Raw genomic sequence first — 16,411 nt, 5'->3', positions numbered from 1 at the left:
TGGTCTTTATGAAGTCAATAGCTCACATGCTGAGCACATTGCAGAAGGTCCACAAGACGATGGACTTTCCCCTTTTAATAAGAGGCTGTTTGCAGGCAAGCGGCTTCTGAGCCAGAGAAACTGAAATAGATGTGGATAGAACACTGTGCTCTACATCAAGTTAGCATTTTAGTAGATTTTGGAAACCTAGTTAACATACGTATTGCTAGTGCTCTTGATACTCATTCTGAATGTTCTCTTGCCCCCTGTGACTGCTTGTCCAGACAACCAAATTATAGCACAAAGCTCCTGCAGCAGGTGCCAGCTCTTCCTACACCTTTGTTTCCTAATTCTTTACAGGAAAAGTAAGTCAGTACAACTCTGTGCTATCTAAGGATTCAGCCTACAATGATTACCTTCAGCAGATCGGCGGGTTTTGCCAAAGCTTCTGAAAATGGCTGTACGCACATTGCAAACACATCAGTTTTCAAGTACGAAGCAAAAACAGGGTAGGCATATATCCAGGTTTCTTTCAAAAGGTTACCACAATAAATAAATAAATAGCAATTTATGTATATAAACACTGGATCAGTACCTGTAGAAACAGCTGGATGCCGGTCCATAGGCTGAAGCCAGCCCAAAGCTTTTACCTCCAAAGTTAAATATTTGCATAGCATTAAGCTTAAAATTAAAGCATTTGCAGAGGAAACTTGCTGACTCGCACACAGGGAAGAAAAAGAGGGAATTTAACATCCCTATGCATAGGGACAGATTCTTTGGATGCCTTCCCCATCACAGGAATTCCTGGACAGCACAAGGAAGGACAGACTACCAGCCTGGGAATTCCCCCTTCACTTTCCGGAGGATTTGTGTGCGCCTTGGACAGGAAGGCAGAAACCCAGGTAGCTGCTTTATGAAGAAGGCCTTTGTTTCTCATTCCTCATCCCTCGACCACCTGGTAAGGCTCCTTCCCAGCGAAGAAGGGCCCTATTCACCACACCTCCACCCAGCAGTCCCCACATCCCAGCGCCATAAGCCACCTCTTTCTTGTCCACAGCTCCTGGGGCTGAGCTGGCCGGCCGGCAGCGAGTGCTTCCTGCTGCTTGCTACCCTCCAGGGACGTGGGGCTGTGCCTAATCATAAGGAGGCTTTCTGAGGTAGGTTTAGCCCCCGTGCCAGCACACGACACAAAAGCACTGTTGTGTTGTCTGTAGTGCTCTCACAAACTGCAGGGAGAGGTTTCTCCAGCACCCTTGTGTCCCCTCCACTTGTGTCCCCCTCCACTCCTCTCCACAGATGGAAGGCACACTGAGGAGTACTGGCAAAGTGCAGCTCCCTCCTTCCTTTTGCTGGCAATGAATTTCTGCCCATCCTACTGCTGCCGCCTTCACCTCTGGTTTAAGTCGGGCTCTCACCACCGGTTTCCTTGTTACAGGAAAACGTATATTGTGCAATGATGAAAGGCCGGTGCAATGTCAAGAGCATTAAAAAGACTCTGGGGACTGATTAGGGTCAAAAGGGAAAGGATTTATGATGGTTAATAAAGTTAAATCTCTCACAGTTCTGCTTATCCTTTCCAATTTCAGGTAACCAAATCTTATAAGAAAAGTTATTAAAATGTTGGAAGTTATTACCGTCTCCTTTGAAAGAATTCCCTGATAGGGAAACCTGAGTTCTGCCCACAGGCACCTGGCCAGGAATGAGCCCAGCTCACCCACGCAGCTGAGATGACACCGAGGAGGAGACAAACTGGGAGTTTTATCCCACCAGCACCACACCAGCACATGGAGAACCACCAACCAAGAGTTCAGCTCTTGCCCAGCACTCCCAGTTTGGCTCCCCACACACCTTCCACTGGATGATACAATGGAGTGCACTCCACATTATTATTGAGCCTTGTTTTAGAACACTTTATACCTTAATATGCACCAAATCAACATGATTTTATAAGACATTAATGATTTTTCATGCTGAGATAATGACACAGGGAGAGCAAAGGGAAGAGGTGGGGCAGATTATTTAAAACACTAGGCAGCATATATCAATATCTAAATTACATACACTTCACTGCATCATATGCTTTCGTTTTCTTACCACTTAATCATCATAAATGTGCTACATATGTCCTTTCCATTTTCTCTCTCTTTTACTACATCACATCCAATTTAATTTCCTGTGAAGGTCTGTAATCTTTTACAATGTACCTGTCTTCGAAGGCCTCTGCAATAAGCAGAGTCCAGTCCCTCGGAAGGCCTATCTTTTATGGGCTGTGCTCCTGAAGATTAGTTTCCTGTTGCAGTGCTGTATGAGAACTAGCCAGAGATGAAAACCAAAACACACAAAAGGAAACGCAAACAAACAAAAAACCATCACTTCACTCTGATTCCTACATTCAACAAAGGAAATTTCATTTTGATTTGGGTAGAGGCAATTACCTCATATAATAAGTTCTCTCAAGGTGTGAGACGCAGCACCCCTTGTTCTCAGCTCATCGGAAGCAGAGCAGCTGGGCGTCTGCTTCCTCTCTGTCCCCAGCAAACACACAGATCTGCAAGCACTCACCACTTTGGCAACCACACCTCCCCATCAGCCTTCCCCTCAGAGAGCCCTTCTCCCAGTGATATGCCACCTTCCACCTAAAAAAAACTGAAAATGCCAACCAAAACACACCCATTCTACTTTGGAAAAGGTACCTGTGGAAACAGGAAGCTAATCTAGTTGGCCTACCAGCTCCTCTCCAGACCTCTGTGCATACAGAATACACAACTCTATTTCTTCAACCTAGTTTTACTTTACAAACGTGCCCATAAACACCAAAATGACTTATAAATATATATATATATATATATATATATATATATATATATATATATATATATCCCCTATATATATATATATATATTCCCTGGCAATTTTGAGTACTGATAAATGAATCAATGGAGAAGAAACAAGAGAAATGGAAATTGTTGTTCTTGGAAAGGTTCTTAGACACAGCTGATACAAGAGATGCAAGAACAGACATCCAGAAAAAATATATGTATATCTGTAAACTATGGTGTTAATTGTACTCAGCATGCACGTGTGGCTGTGCAGATACACTAGCAGCCCTCTCTGTGTAAGCGGGATCAATGCTCTCTCACCTAATCTCCAGGATCTTCCCTTTGAGCAGAACCAGAGTGAGACACATCTGGTCACTTCTTCATTAATCAGAACATTCAGAAATTACCTGAGTTGTGAACAGCTCTCCCAAAACATGTCAAATTATTTAATGAATCATGAATTTCCCCTCCCCGCTCCCTGTAAGACTTCTGTCTCACTTTCCATCTCTCACATGGTAACAGTAAATCAGCCACACATCTGACAAACATCTTCAAAATTCTATGTAAAATATACACACTGAATATGTAAAATAGCACACTGAATCCAGGTAAATGCCTCTGGGGCAAACAGGCATCTCTCCTCATCCATTTAAAACTCTTGAATCTGCTCATGGACTTCCATTGAGTCCTCTCCTATGTTGTTTCAACAATCCTTGGAATTTTGTTCTATGCTTATATCTTTAATTCTCTATCTCAAAAAAAGTGGTTATCAGTTTAAAAAAAAAAAAAAAAGATATCTCACAGGGAACATTACTTAAAAATCTCAGATGTTACATGCAGTGCAATTCAACTCCCATCAGCATGAAGAAACATTTTCCTACCAGCTTCAGTGGGAGCTGGATTGGAACCATAAATCAGAAGATGCTCCATGCTAATGGTTATGTGGTATGCTACTAACTACTCCAGAATATGAAGCAATCATGTAGCAATTCTCATGGAGCCAGTTTGCTTGTGGTTTTACAGTACGTGAATTAGAAGAGTAGGAAAGAAAGATATGCCAGGTAGCAGTGACTTCAAATGTTTTGCCTAGTAGGCTAGAAATTAAACAATCTTCTTGCACAAGATGAGGGTATTAGTCTTACAGGGTAAGGAAAAAAGATACAATATACAGATTTAATTCCTATAGAAATCTTATTCAAAGATTTTATAATGTAAAGCTAAACAGCAAGGGAATAACTGCCATCATCTGGCTGAATTTGGTAAAATTGAGTCAATTTGCACTTCTTTAGGGAGTCACTGCATGTGAAATTAATCTAACTTAGATTGACCAGAAACTGAAAATGGAACGAAGGAGAAAAGTAATTCAAGGCCTTTCCTAAACACAAAAATAGTAGTGCTTTAAATGCAGCAATACAGTTAAGGTACAGAACCCTTCATGCCAATACCACCACCGTTTCCTGCTTGAGCAAGAGAACAGCAAGCTGCATATCTGCACATCATCATTATACCAGTATAACTCCATCCAGAAAGAAAAAAAAAAAAAAACATCAGTAGAAGGTTTCTAACAACATCTATAAATGAATGTATTTTCAAGATCGTATTTGCAGTTGAAGCAGTTCACCACTCTGCATATGGACCAGGCCTAGCAGATAAACATCTGCTGGAATGACTCACTCTAATTTATTATACATGTGGCTTAACATTTACTTCAATGGCTTTTAGCACCTTCATGTTATTCTTACTGTGCTGCTCCAACTAGCAGTGGTTAATGTAAGACACAGAAGTTCACATACCATATATTTATGAATAACTGGTTTCCAGAGATGTGGTAGTGATAACATTGTCATCGTATGATTCAGGGTAGCTTGCTGTAGGTCACATATCAGGAGAGGGTCCCACCTGAAAATATAACAAATCCAGATATTGTTCATAGTACTCAGAAGTTTATTTCAAGCTTTACTAACACATGTGTGCACTCTGACATAGTGTTAACAGCATCCATGCTCTTCCCAGGCTCGCAGAAGTCATTCTTCTACTCACAATGGCAAAGAAAATATTCCTGCTGTCTCTAAACTGTTCTGGCCACTGCTCCAGGTCAGATTTCAGGCACACTATCAAGGCAATCACGGCAGTGACAACTTTAACCAGAGCATTAGCTGCTTCACTCAACCTTTTTATTCTTCTTTTTCTGATTGAAAATCTCCAGCTTAAAAGGTGCAGCATTGGAGCTCCTGCATGAACTATTTTCTTGACATCAAAGGATCTTAAAAAGCATTGCTTTCCTATTGGTGATTACAGTCATATTATTAATAATAATTTAATTACGTAAAATCACTTGACAGGTGGGCCTGTTGTTCAATATTTTGATAAATGCAGACATGGAAAATGAGATTGTTCTGGCAGCACTGTTTCCTAGGAAAAGGTATATGGCAGAAAACAAACCAACTTTCCAGTTTAAGAGCTAGAAAAGCTTTTTCCTACTAAAACTAATGGCAAAACCAAAGCTGATGGAAACAAACAGGCTGAGGAAACCTTAAAATCTACATCCCTAATTAAATGAAAAATTCCCTGGACCATGTATCTCCTTAAGTGAAATTAAGGCAAGATTAAGAAACTCATCTTTAAATTTTATTGACTAGCCCTACAGTGCAGAAGGATATATGTAAAGCTATAAAATCAGCTTTGATATATAAGGCAGGTTAACTGGGGTCCCTTCATTTTGAAAGTGTGAATAAAATGACTTACAGGATACCCAAGAATACACCCCGTAGAACACTCATATAGACACAACCACAGTGATCTGAAGTCACATCAGAGATAAAATTGGAATTCTGTCTTTTTAAACCAAGTGTCCCCAGCCAGAAAGCAATCTTCCTCCTGCACTGCAAGCTGCATCTCATTCTAGGGTAGGAGGTTTTCAAGAGGGAAGTCTGGTAAATAATAAAGAACTTTAAAGAAATGATGTTGTTAGATTTTACCCACAGTTTACATTTTTTAAATGACTCTAATGCTTCTCTGACTCTTCATACCTCCAAAGTGGCTTGGCTCTTGCATTTATTACGCTTCATTGGCTAGCCACAACATCACACAGCACTCCAGCACCAAATACTTCTGCATTTTCTGCCAACTAAGCAAGTCAATGTCTCCTAAGCAAGTATTTAATAACAAACTTAAGGTCGGAAGAGCAAACTCCATGGTCGAAAACAACAACAAAAAAATACATACTTGTAAAGGGTATACTTCCAATGGCACAATGGCAATATGTCATACTGTTTCCCTACACAGAAGCAGTGTAAATACAAGTTAGCAAACAGAACCAGCCACGAGGAGAGAAAGTGTATTTAGGTGTACTTATAGGTGCTCCACAAGCCCCACTCCATAAGCTACTTTTTGTAGCTTATGGACCTACATGAATTCAGCTGGGGGCTGCTGGAAACAAGTGCAGTCACTGGCTGAATTGTGAAGGTGAAGAACACACATCCTGGCACAGACAGACAGGAGCATGGTTTGAACAGAACTGACTGCCTGTGATCTCTTCCAGTATAGCCAAACACACCCAGAACAACCTACAGCACTTCTGCACTAACCAATATGAGCCTCAGAACCAGTCTGCCTGGGAAATTCTGCTAGAAAGCATATAAAGAGGACTCACCAGTCCATTAATAGTATGAAGTACTATGAATATCAGTGCTGGAATTCTAGTACATATCTGCATTCCCAGAAAGAAGTATAAAAGAATTAGAAAGCATTATCTGAATTCGGTGGACAGCTTTAAAAGTACACTTAAAACTTTCAAGGAGGAGATAACCACCAACTCCTCACATTCAGACCACTATAAAGGAGCTTCCTTAAAACAGACATTTTTCAGTGTAAGAATCCTTCCATTGACCTGCTTAAATGTTGCTTCCCAATTCCATTTTGTGTTCATTGCATGCTTGAAAAAAGAAAAGAGAAAAAAAAACCAACTTCTGTCCCAATGAAATTATCTGTTGCACCTTTACCATAAAAGGATGCTGCTAAAAATGGCCGTCTGTCTTCAGCAGGAAAATAAAGCATCACACAACTCATTCTTTTGCAGATTTATTTGGAGTAATTTAATCAGCCTTTCCCTAATGATCGTGCCTGAGCATTTACTTACATCTCTGCATTTACATTTTTAAAAAGTACCAGAATTTTCCAGGTGGATAATTTATTTAAACATTTTGTTGTTGTTGCCTGTTAACTGGACTCTTGGAAAATGAATGTTTCAAAACAAAAGCCTGAGATCACCGCACAAACAGAAAAGAATGATCACAAGGTAGCTACACCTTGAACACAAATAAACCATAACGCAAGGAACCAAACAAAATGCATGTGTAACGAATTAGTTCGAAACTAAGGTTTTGCCTGCTACAGATCGGTAGCATTCAAAAGCTAAAAGCTATAGTCTCCCTACTGACTGATGTCCTGCATGGAATAAGTCTGGAGTTCTCTGTTTTATTGTCTCTGGACCCTTTTGATGAGATTCCTTCACAGATTCCTAATCCTCTTATTCAGCAAGGTCAAGGCCACAGTCTAGATTTTGAAGTCCACAAGGCACATTCCACATTCAATACATATCACCTTTTTGCTCACAGTTGAGACGGAGGGATCTTGGGGACCACACAGAAGAATGCCAGCATTCTTCAAAACAAAAACCTCTTCTTCTAGAGCAGGAGGCACTAGGGAGCAGCAGTTAAGAGAAGACCCAACTACATGTGAATGTGACAACTTTCAAGATCTTTCACAAAGATTTTTTTCAGTAGAGCCTTCCTAGGATGCCTTTCCTTTGGTAAGACTAGAATACCAAAGTTCTGAAAATGCACTCTGACAGAAATTGCAAGTCCTAGAAGAAGCTCTTCAAAGCAAAGACAAAGCCTTTCCAGGTAAATTAGAAGCCTAAAGGCCTTTGTGAAATCTGAAAATATAAATTGTATAAGAGCTATTTAAGCACATGGCTCTGACAGTGATGGAAATAGCTAGTGCAGACAGCAATACACTGGAGAGCCAGCCCTTAAAATCTTGGTAGGGGATGGATTGGGAACTAAAGACAAAATCAATACAGTTTCTACATAAAGAGAGAATTGTAAGAAAATACACATAGTTCTTGTCCAAACTATGTATTTACTTGGCTAGACAGTAATCCCCAGTGCCATCAATTAAGACCTTAATTTTCATGCGCAGTATGTTCGTACTTTTAACTAAATGCAAACATTAGGCACAGTCAGAAAAAATTAACGGAAGCTGAAATACATTGTTTGCTGTCAGCTTACTCTCACATTAGCATGCAATTGCTTCTCAAAACTGATTCCATTCGTCAGGAAACAATCCTAAAACTATACTTTACACATAATGAACTACAGATTGGTTACTCTTTGATCCCAAAGTATCATTTTCTTAAAGTATGACACTGAAGAAGAAAATACGTAATCTTTTGCACCATAAATGTTCGTATTAACACACAGTGCATATTCACAGCAGTAAAGATGAAGATAACTTACAGACATGGGTGTTTAGAATATGCCTATAAAGCACTGGTCTGCTTTTGGACTTATCAAGGCTTCAGCAGTTCTTTCTCCATTTCCAATTAATACTGTTTGCTGACTTGAAAAATGAACAAGAACTCATAAAATGGACAAAATACCTAAACCAGCATGGTTAGATTCAGTAGGTCCAGGCATCAAATTGTTTATGACAATCAGGTCTAAGTAGTAAGTCTCACAGATTCTCCAGATATATGTATATTGCTATAAATTCTTGAGAAAAAAAAAAACCACACAAAACTATAACTTCTAATTAGAAAAGAAGTACATACCTATGAATAGCCTTTCAGAAAAATATATTTTAAAATGAAAATTAAAAAGTAACTTATGATCTGTTAACACATTGTCTTGTTTGAAGAAATAAACCTTTCTTCTCGTCTCCTCACAAGAAATGGAAGGAATTGAGAAAGGAATTGCAGACCCAAGTTTTACTTCCTGGCATCTGCCTGTGTCAGAAGTTAAGCATTATGTCAGTTTTCTCACCTTTTCTATCTTAGTTCTCTTGTGATATCTAAAGCTACGTTACAGATACCACAGCATGTGTGGACTTTGCAGGGCAACAAAAAACATGAATGACTCAGTTGCCTGTAAAATATACCAGATGGACATCCACATTCAAGGAAGGTCTACTCTGTGCAGAACAAGTGCAGTGAAGCAGCAATGCAAGCTGCTTCTCAATCAGTGTTTCCAAACACTCCTTGGTTACATCCTGGAATGAAGAGGAGCAGCAGTTTCTCAGTAACCAAGAGTTACATGGCTGAGAACAGCAACTCAGTTCTGCACTTGTGATGGCCTAACACTAATATGCAATCAGTAAGGATGGGGAACAAGGAAAGCAGGAACAAACACAAAATGCACTGCACCAGAAATCTCCACTGAAGTGTACATGTACCCTCCACCAGACAACATCAAGGGGTTCAAAATGAGGTCCGACCTGCTGCCCTGTGCAAAGCTACACAAAGGGAGCAGTAAAGAAAAAAAACTGCATGAAAACCCACAGACAAACAGTATTTATTTCTTGGACCTTCTTTAATAACTCATGCAGAGGGCATTTAGAATCAAAAACTATCCACCAGATCATCTCCAGCACAATATATTCCATCAGCACTACCCAATTAAGTGCTTTGTTCTCTTTCTCATTATGACTTGCTTTGACCCTTCACTTTTTTTTTTTTTTTTTTCCCACTAATTCCTTTTATAAATTCTGTGTTTCATGTTCATGAACGTTAGCAATCACAAGATACATTGCGATCGACAGACAGTGGCCATTACTGGGAGCTGTCGCACTCAGGCTGCGATGTGACGATCACCCAGAGGCTGGGACACCAGCACGGCGCAAGAAGGTCACCCACATCCCTGTCCTTGCAGACATCAGCGCTTCCGAAAAACAGCCTCATAAATCAAGATCTAACATCCAGAGCATTTCATAAGAAATCATATATCTCTTCCAGCGACAAGCATGAAACTTTCATATCAGAGAACAAACATCATTAGAAGGAATACGCTGTTAGACATGATGGCACGTGTTAGGCCTGTGAAAGTAGGGAGAAAACACCCAGCCCCCCAACAACATGAGGACCACTGAAAGACACAAAGACAGACAGAGACAGTCTGAAGTGGCATAAAGAGATCTGATCACTAATCAGAGACAGAACTCCTCCGAGAGTCACAACCGTCTCTGCAGGCTCTGAGAGACAGAATTAAATTGGCTTAGTACTATATTCAAAAGTGAATTTAATTAGCTGACATTAAGCAGGATAAGTTTGCAGCACCATGTTGCTCTGACAAGCCATCTCCAGAAGGGTAAGTGGAAGGTAGTCGTATTTTTCAAGATGAGATCACAGATGTGCACCTACAGTGTAACAGAGCGTCTGCTGAGGGCGGCTGAGAGCTCATGACAGGCACGTCACTCTGCACAGCAAAGGATGGTCTGCCATAAGAGGAGCCAGAAGCACCAATTCTGTGCATTTATCCTTACAGATGTGCACTGCACCTCTTTCTGATGTTGCCCCATCCATGAAGACAGCCTCAGCACAATCTCTGCCAGCTCCTCCCAGCTAGACCTGTCCCAGATATGCAGTGCAGCAGACGTTATTTCTTTCTGTCTGCACCCTTGGCTAGGCAGCCAGGGCTGTTTTCTGCTGGCATCCCACTGTTCTCCACCTGGTACCAGCAGGGAGCCAGGGAGAGGAAGGTGCAGGCAGAAGCTGTGGCTGCAGTTACAACTGGAGATTCAGGACAAACCCAAATCAGGATTTTCCCTATGGAAGACTTAGAGGAAATGGAACAACGCATTCCAAATCAAAAGCTTCATGCATGTGATACTTAATAAGGCTCCCCTTTACATGCCTCCTTCTGTTCGATAATGAACCTAGTTCTGGTGAAAAGTGCCTTGCAGCCAGTGCTAGAAATCTTGATGGAAATTCAGCTGATGTGCAAAGCAGGCACACGCTCACCCCAGGCTGTGACTGTGGACGCTACTACTTACATCACTCAGGTTCATGCCCCAACCCTGGAATTAGCATCAAACCAGACTTACCAGGCAAGACAGAGAGGTTTTGCCCATCCCATTAGCAGCAATCCCTAGGGAGCTGCTGCTCCTTTGCATGCCACAACTACACAGTAATGTAAGCACTCAATTTAAACCAGGGCTGCCCTTCCTCACCAGATCCATATTTAGCTTGCACGACTGCACATAGCCACAAGCAGGTTTTAGGAATAAGCTCTGCGTTCTGCACATCCTTCCTTGGCACCCCATGCATAAGCCTGCTTTACTGGCTTATACTGACAAAACCTCCTGCATACCCACCCAACTCCCCTGCCACATCTGGACCAAAAAATCTACTGTGCCCAACTCCATCCCTGTCCTGGCATGATCTACCGGCAGAGACAAAGCGGAAAGCAGCAGCTGGCAGGCAGGGACGAAATCAGGCAGGAGACAGAGACCCAAGTTCTATGAACCATTGAAGCTCTCTGTTTCCTCATATAGAAAACAATTGTGCTGCTTTTCAGCTATTCTGAGCACCACACATACAAACATTGCTTGTTACCTATATACATCACTTATTACTATATAAGAATTGCTTTCAACTAAACCCAGCTACAAATGGAGGACATATGATTTCACAGCATTAATTCTTAATTATTTCACTCTCTGCAGGAAATTCAAGTCCACAGCTGAGTGTGAATAAAGACACAAGATCTTTATGATATGAAAAGCAAAACAATGGCCTGACATGACCTAACTAAGGCACAGGATACTAACTCCCTAGGGCAGAAATCTCCATACTCCGGAACTTCCTTCCAAGTGCTCTAAATACATTATTAGACAAAGAAACATGAAATTCACTTTTGCAAGGCAACAACGTTTCTTTTTTTAAATAGTAGCATCTAATATTATTCCATACATCTTAAAAAAAAAAATAATAATAAATCCATGCGCTTTATGTCAGAAGGAGCCTTTAAGCTTCAGAATGAAACAAATTTAAGCCTGAATCACAACACAAAGATACATGTAAGAAACTCTAAGCTTCACTGGAGCTTGGCTGAAGGTCTAGAATAGGACTTATGGCTCACACAGCATCACACGGCTGACCTCTACGTAACATCTGGTGCTTGGAGTGCTACCTTATGTGGATGGAGGAACGGACTCAGCTCTCAGCTGCCTTGAGTTTTAGATCTGACACTGGAAGACATCTCACCACCTGTCTTTGATTCCCGTGGTAATATTTCTTACCGCTCCTAATCTTACCAGATACTTTCATTGTAAATAGGGCAAGCCTTAAGATGAAAGTCTAGGAAGCCTACATCTTCACAAAAACCTTCAGATATTATCGTGGAGAAAAATAATAAATCATTTGTATCTCACAGTTCCAACATTTCACCATTTTTACAGTGCTTCTTATTCAGCAAGTGTTCTCAAAGGAATACATTCTGCCTTCCTCCTGAGTTGTCTTTTGTAGCCTTGTTTCCTCAGTAAAAAAGACCTGCAACCACACTGTGTGTAATGGCATGCCTGTAGCTGTCTCTTCCCTACTAATTTCTCTAAAGAGATTTAACAGATGTAGCAAGCTTAAAGGTACCAAGTTGCCAGAAGTTCCTTCCAATCCCAATTTGTGCTTGAACAGACAAGAGAGGGCCCATTAGCATCCTCAAGGGAAAAACAGCAGTGCTAACAGGTAAAACACCACAGAATCCCTAGAGAAGATAGGCATGTGGAGATGCAACACTGCGAAAAGCCACACCTAACCACCCTTAAAGAAAGGTGGAAAGGAAGCAGGTTTGGGCACTGCAACTCATAGCTCAACAGCTCACCTATGGCAGTGGATTGCAGTGCTCTAGTTGGCTCTTCACCAGGCACATCTGCTGCTACTTCAACAGCAGCTGCTTCATGACCACCCAGCCCCTACACCTCCCACTGGGTCCCCCAAGGCGAGGCACTGACAAATAAGATCCCTTGTATCTGTTATTCCAGCACAGCCACAACAAACTGCTGCTGCAGGCAGCAAACACCCTACATACCCTACAAACACCCTATACCCGGCACTTATCATACACTTCACACGCTACATATTTGTGTGTAAAATTATATTAAGACATTTATAGACATTGTTGAGATTTCAAAATATCATCAGAATAATGGAAAAATAAAAATAAAAAACACTAGAAAACATTTGAAGTAATTTATTACTATTTTCTGCACTTGATAAAGAAAAATTATTACATCAATTTATTTATTTTATACTATCAAAAACAAGTTTGAAAAGCATCCACTGCTAGTTTCTAGCATCCTGTTCCCAGTTCTGCACTTTTAGCAACTAAGAGACTCATCTGCTGGTGGAAGGAAGATTCTGAGTGGCTAGAAGTGCAACCACAAGAAATGGCTTGTAGTTGAAAGACAGATGACAACAGCATGGAGTGAGTAACCAGAATATTTTAGAAGAATTTTAGACTTCTTTCTATTGATATAATATGGACAACAGATGGGTTTTTAAACGCAACTCTTGGTACAGCTTCACATGTGAGAAGGAAAATAATTTGGAATCCGTGAGAATGGGAGCAGATTGTTCTGTGGATCCAGTTGGTGTCATTCCTCAGCCTTAAATTCTCCAGCAAAACACTGTAAGCAGAACAGCAGGAGTCCCAAAATTCCCCACCCTGGCTCCAGCTCATTAAGCTGTTTCTATTCACAATGTATGCCTATATTAAAGAGCATGTGTAGGATTTCACTACAACTTAGGAATCTGCCTGGAATTAAAGTTGCACTTGAAGGTTTTGTGAAGCAAGCACGAGGTACACCTGGCAGATACTTGGCCCATAAGGGTCGCTGGGAAAACGATAGGAAGTAGACAGTATCAAGAGCACACGTTTTATTATTTAAATTTCCTAAAGTAGCACAGCTCTCCCTTCTACCTTCACAGCCCCAATTCTGTGGCATCACCCACTCACAGCAGCTGGGGGCAGGGCTGTGAAAGGCTGCAAAGTCTGGGTATGAAGTAGGGATGAGCAACGTTTCCCAGACAGGTCTGTCAGTGAGGTGCACATGCTGCTGATGAAGGAACTTAGCAGAGGCTAACTTTGAAGCACTGCTCACCACAGCCAGCTCTGATTCCCAAACTGGTATTCATAGAGCTCTGCTACAACATCCCAACCTGGTCAGAAGCCAAGGTAACTGTGCTGTGCCTTGGGCACAGAGGGATAAGTTACAATGCTGAGGCTGGAGGAGACCGATGGAGATAACCCGCTCCCATTCCCTGCACCTTGATGGCTACTCAGGACTGTACGACCACCTGCTATGAACTAACACAGCTCTGGGGCTGCCTGTGATGTCTTGCTGACCCACATGTGCCACAGATGCCACACAGTCTTCCAAGCAAGGCCTATGAGAGTCCTTAGGGCCTTCCTCCTGAAGGAAGCATTGCTGTGCCCTACAGATGCACAAACATTTTCTAGGGTTCCCACTTACCATCTTATACCAGACTTTTCTCAGATCAGTTACACTTCAAACTGCCTAAATACTTCAAAATGCATATTTCACAAAGTTGAAAAAAGCCAGGGTAAAACCAGGGTACTCTGCATTGCCCATATTAATTTTTACCACAGCAGAAATATCTTTTCCCTGCATTCTTCAATGCTGCTGTTTACTCTAACACTCAACGCAACATCTTAAATTACAAACGTCCACCTTGAATTTGTTTGAGAGGAAAAAACAAATCCCTTCGTCTAAACAGGGCAATTAACATTTGGACCCAGATCTACATGAGTTGCTCTTCTCATCACCATAGTCTCTGATTCTGCTTTAGCCTGGCTGTTTTCACTCACAAGCAAAGGAGACAGAACTGGGCCCTGAAGCTGCATGTAGCCTGACTGCTGTATGGTCTTTAACAGCAATGTATTCAGAGTAAATAGTGCAATTATTGATTGCTCAGAGAATGGCCACTAAAAAACACACCAAAAACACACTATTTTCTTGCAATTGATGTTAGTACAGAGCACCTACTGGCTCTGTATAGATCAAAAGCAGAATACAGCATCTGCCTATGTGACATCTCAGTCAGGTGAGGAAGTGTTACTGATATAAAGAGAATATTGTGCAATGAGGGTATTTTTATGCACAACTCATACCTGTGAATTTAACTCACATGAAAATCAGTGCAAGGTGGTGTGAACATTACCCCAAACCCATGAGCTGTGTAGCAGAACCAGGAACTGAATCTGCAGGCATTGAGCCCCTCCCATCCACCTAGTCACTAGACCGTGTTTCCTTAGGTGGAGTTTTACATACAGTAACTACATCACAGCAGCTGTATACTGCTGAGTTCTCTGATCAGCACCTGATAGACAGTAAAATATACCAAAATATGCACAGGGCTGTCATTTCTAATGTCAGTGTAAAGCGTTCCAGTTCCACGTGCAAACACAAGAATTAAAAGTAGTTCTGCAGGTGAAACGAAACACGCGTTGAAGCATGGACTGTCATTCTAGTTTTCAGATTACCTTAAAAATAGTTTCATTTCAAACCTACACCTCAGCGGAAATGAAACAATTCCCTTTCTCACTGCAGCAGCCAGGCATCTTACTGTAGCATGCTAGCAAAACCAACTAGCTGCAGAACAAACTGAATCGGCAACATCACGGCAGAAAAGATTTTAATCTGCAAGTGCAGCACTGTGGAAAGCAACTGCTCAAGCAAGTGTGCTCCATGCAGATAAACCAAATCTTCATGCCGCACTTAGAAAAACAAATTCCATTCACAAAACAAAGCCCAGCTATAAACACCTCCAAGATTTGCGAGGGTTCAAAGCCAGGGTCAGCTGAGGTGAAGAGAGAGGACATACGCATTTCTGGATGGTGAGACAAGCTCTCTGGAACACAAACGCATGTTGTGCTGGTGCTTCCAAAGAAATGCACATCATAGCAATAGCAGTGCAGCATTGCACTCACCTCAGCAGGAGCAATGGTGCATCCAGCCCACCTCTGTGGCCACTCTCACCTGGGACTGCACAAAAGCTTTTATTTCTCATTCCCCAAAGAGAAGAAGCATTATGAACGGTGATCTGACTGTGCCACACTGTTATACATTCACACAGGACAAGTGGAAACGTTGGGAACAATTACAGGAACAACACTAATGCTCTCCAGTGAAATCCATACTAAAACTCATTGCTGCAATGAAGAGCTCAGTCCCTGCACCTCTGATGTTATGTTATACAACCTTCAGTGTTACCTAGAGGATGATTTCCCCTTTTTCCCTACACACACACACACAAGTTTTGGGGATGCAAAGTGTTTGTGTTTCAGCAACAAAACCTGGAGGAAGCACGTCCATTGCCTGGCTCCTCAGATCATACCAGGGACCACAGAGTACCACAATTAAGAGAAAGTAAGCCTACAATAATGACATTTTAGCACAACCCTCCCATCTTTACCTGTTCAGATCAAATATTTGTTTTTAATTTATCAGCATGTTCTTTTTTATTGTTGCTTTTTTCTTCCTAGAAGAACTGCTTCAGTCCGCTAGGAGAATTCTTCCTGCAGATGGCTTGGGAATCA

General features: G+C 41.5%; 1 protein-coding gene across 8 annotated transcripts in view; it reads right to left on the bottom strand.

Annotated features, from left to right (window-relative positions):
* Positions 1 to 16,411, bottom strand: part of HIVEP2 (HIVEP zinc finger 2) — a 124,740-nt gene that overhangs the window by 90,999 nt on the left and 17,330 nt on the right. For 6 of the 8 annotated variants that reach the window (XM_015858321.2, XM_015858316.2, XM_015858312.2 and 3 more), the window contains exon 2: positions 4,592 to 4,697. The exons of the other annotated variants lie outside the window; for them this stretch is intronic. The gene's annotated coding sequence lies outside the window, so the exon portion shown is untranslated. The remainder of the gene's footprint in view (positions 1 to 4,591; positions 4,698 to 16,411) is intronic. 8 annotated transcript variants of the gene reach the window in all.

The sequence above is a fragment of the Coturnix japonica genome, chromosome 3, assembly GCF_001577835.2.
Source record: "Coturnix japonica isolate 7356 chromosome 3, Coturnix japonica 2.1, whole genome shotgun sequence".
Taxonomy (NCBI): domain Eukaryota; kingdom Metazoa; phylum Chordata; class Aves; order Galliformes; family Phasianidae; genus Coturnix; species Coturnix japonica.
This window is presented reverse-complemented; position numbering and strand designations above follow the sequence as displayed.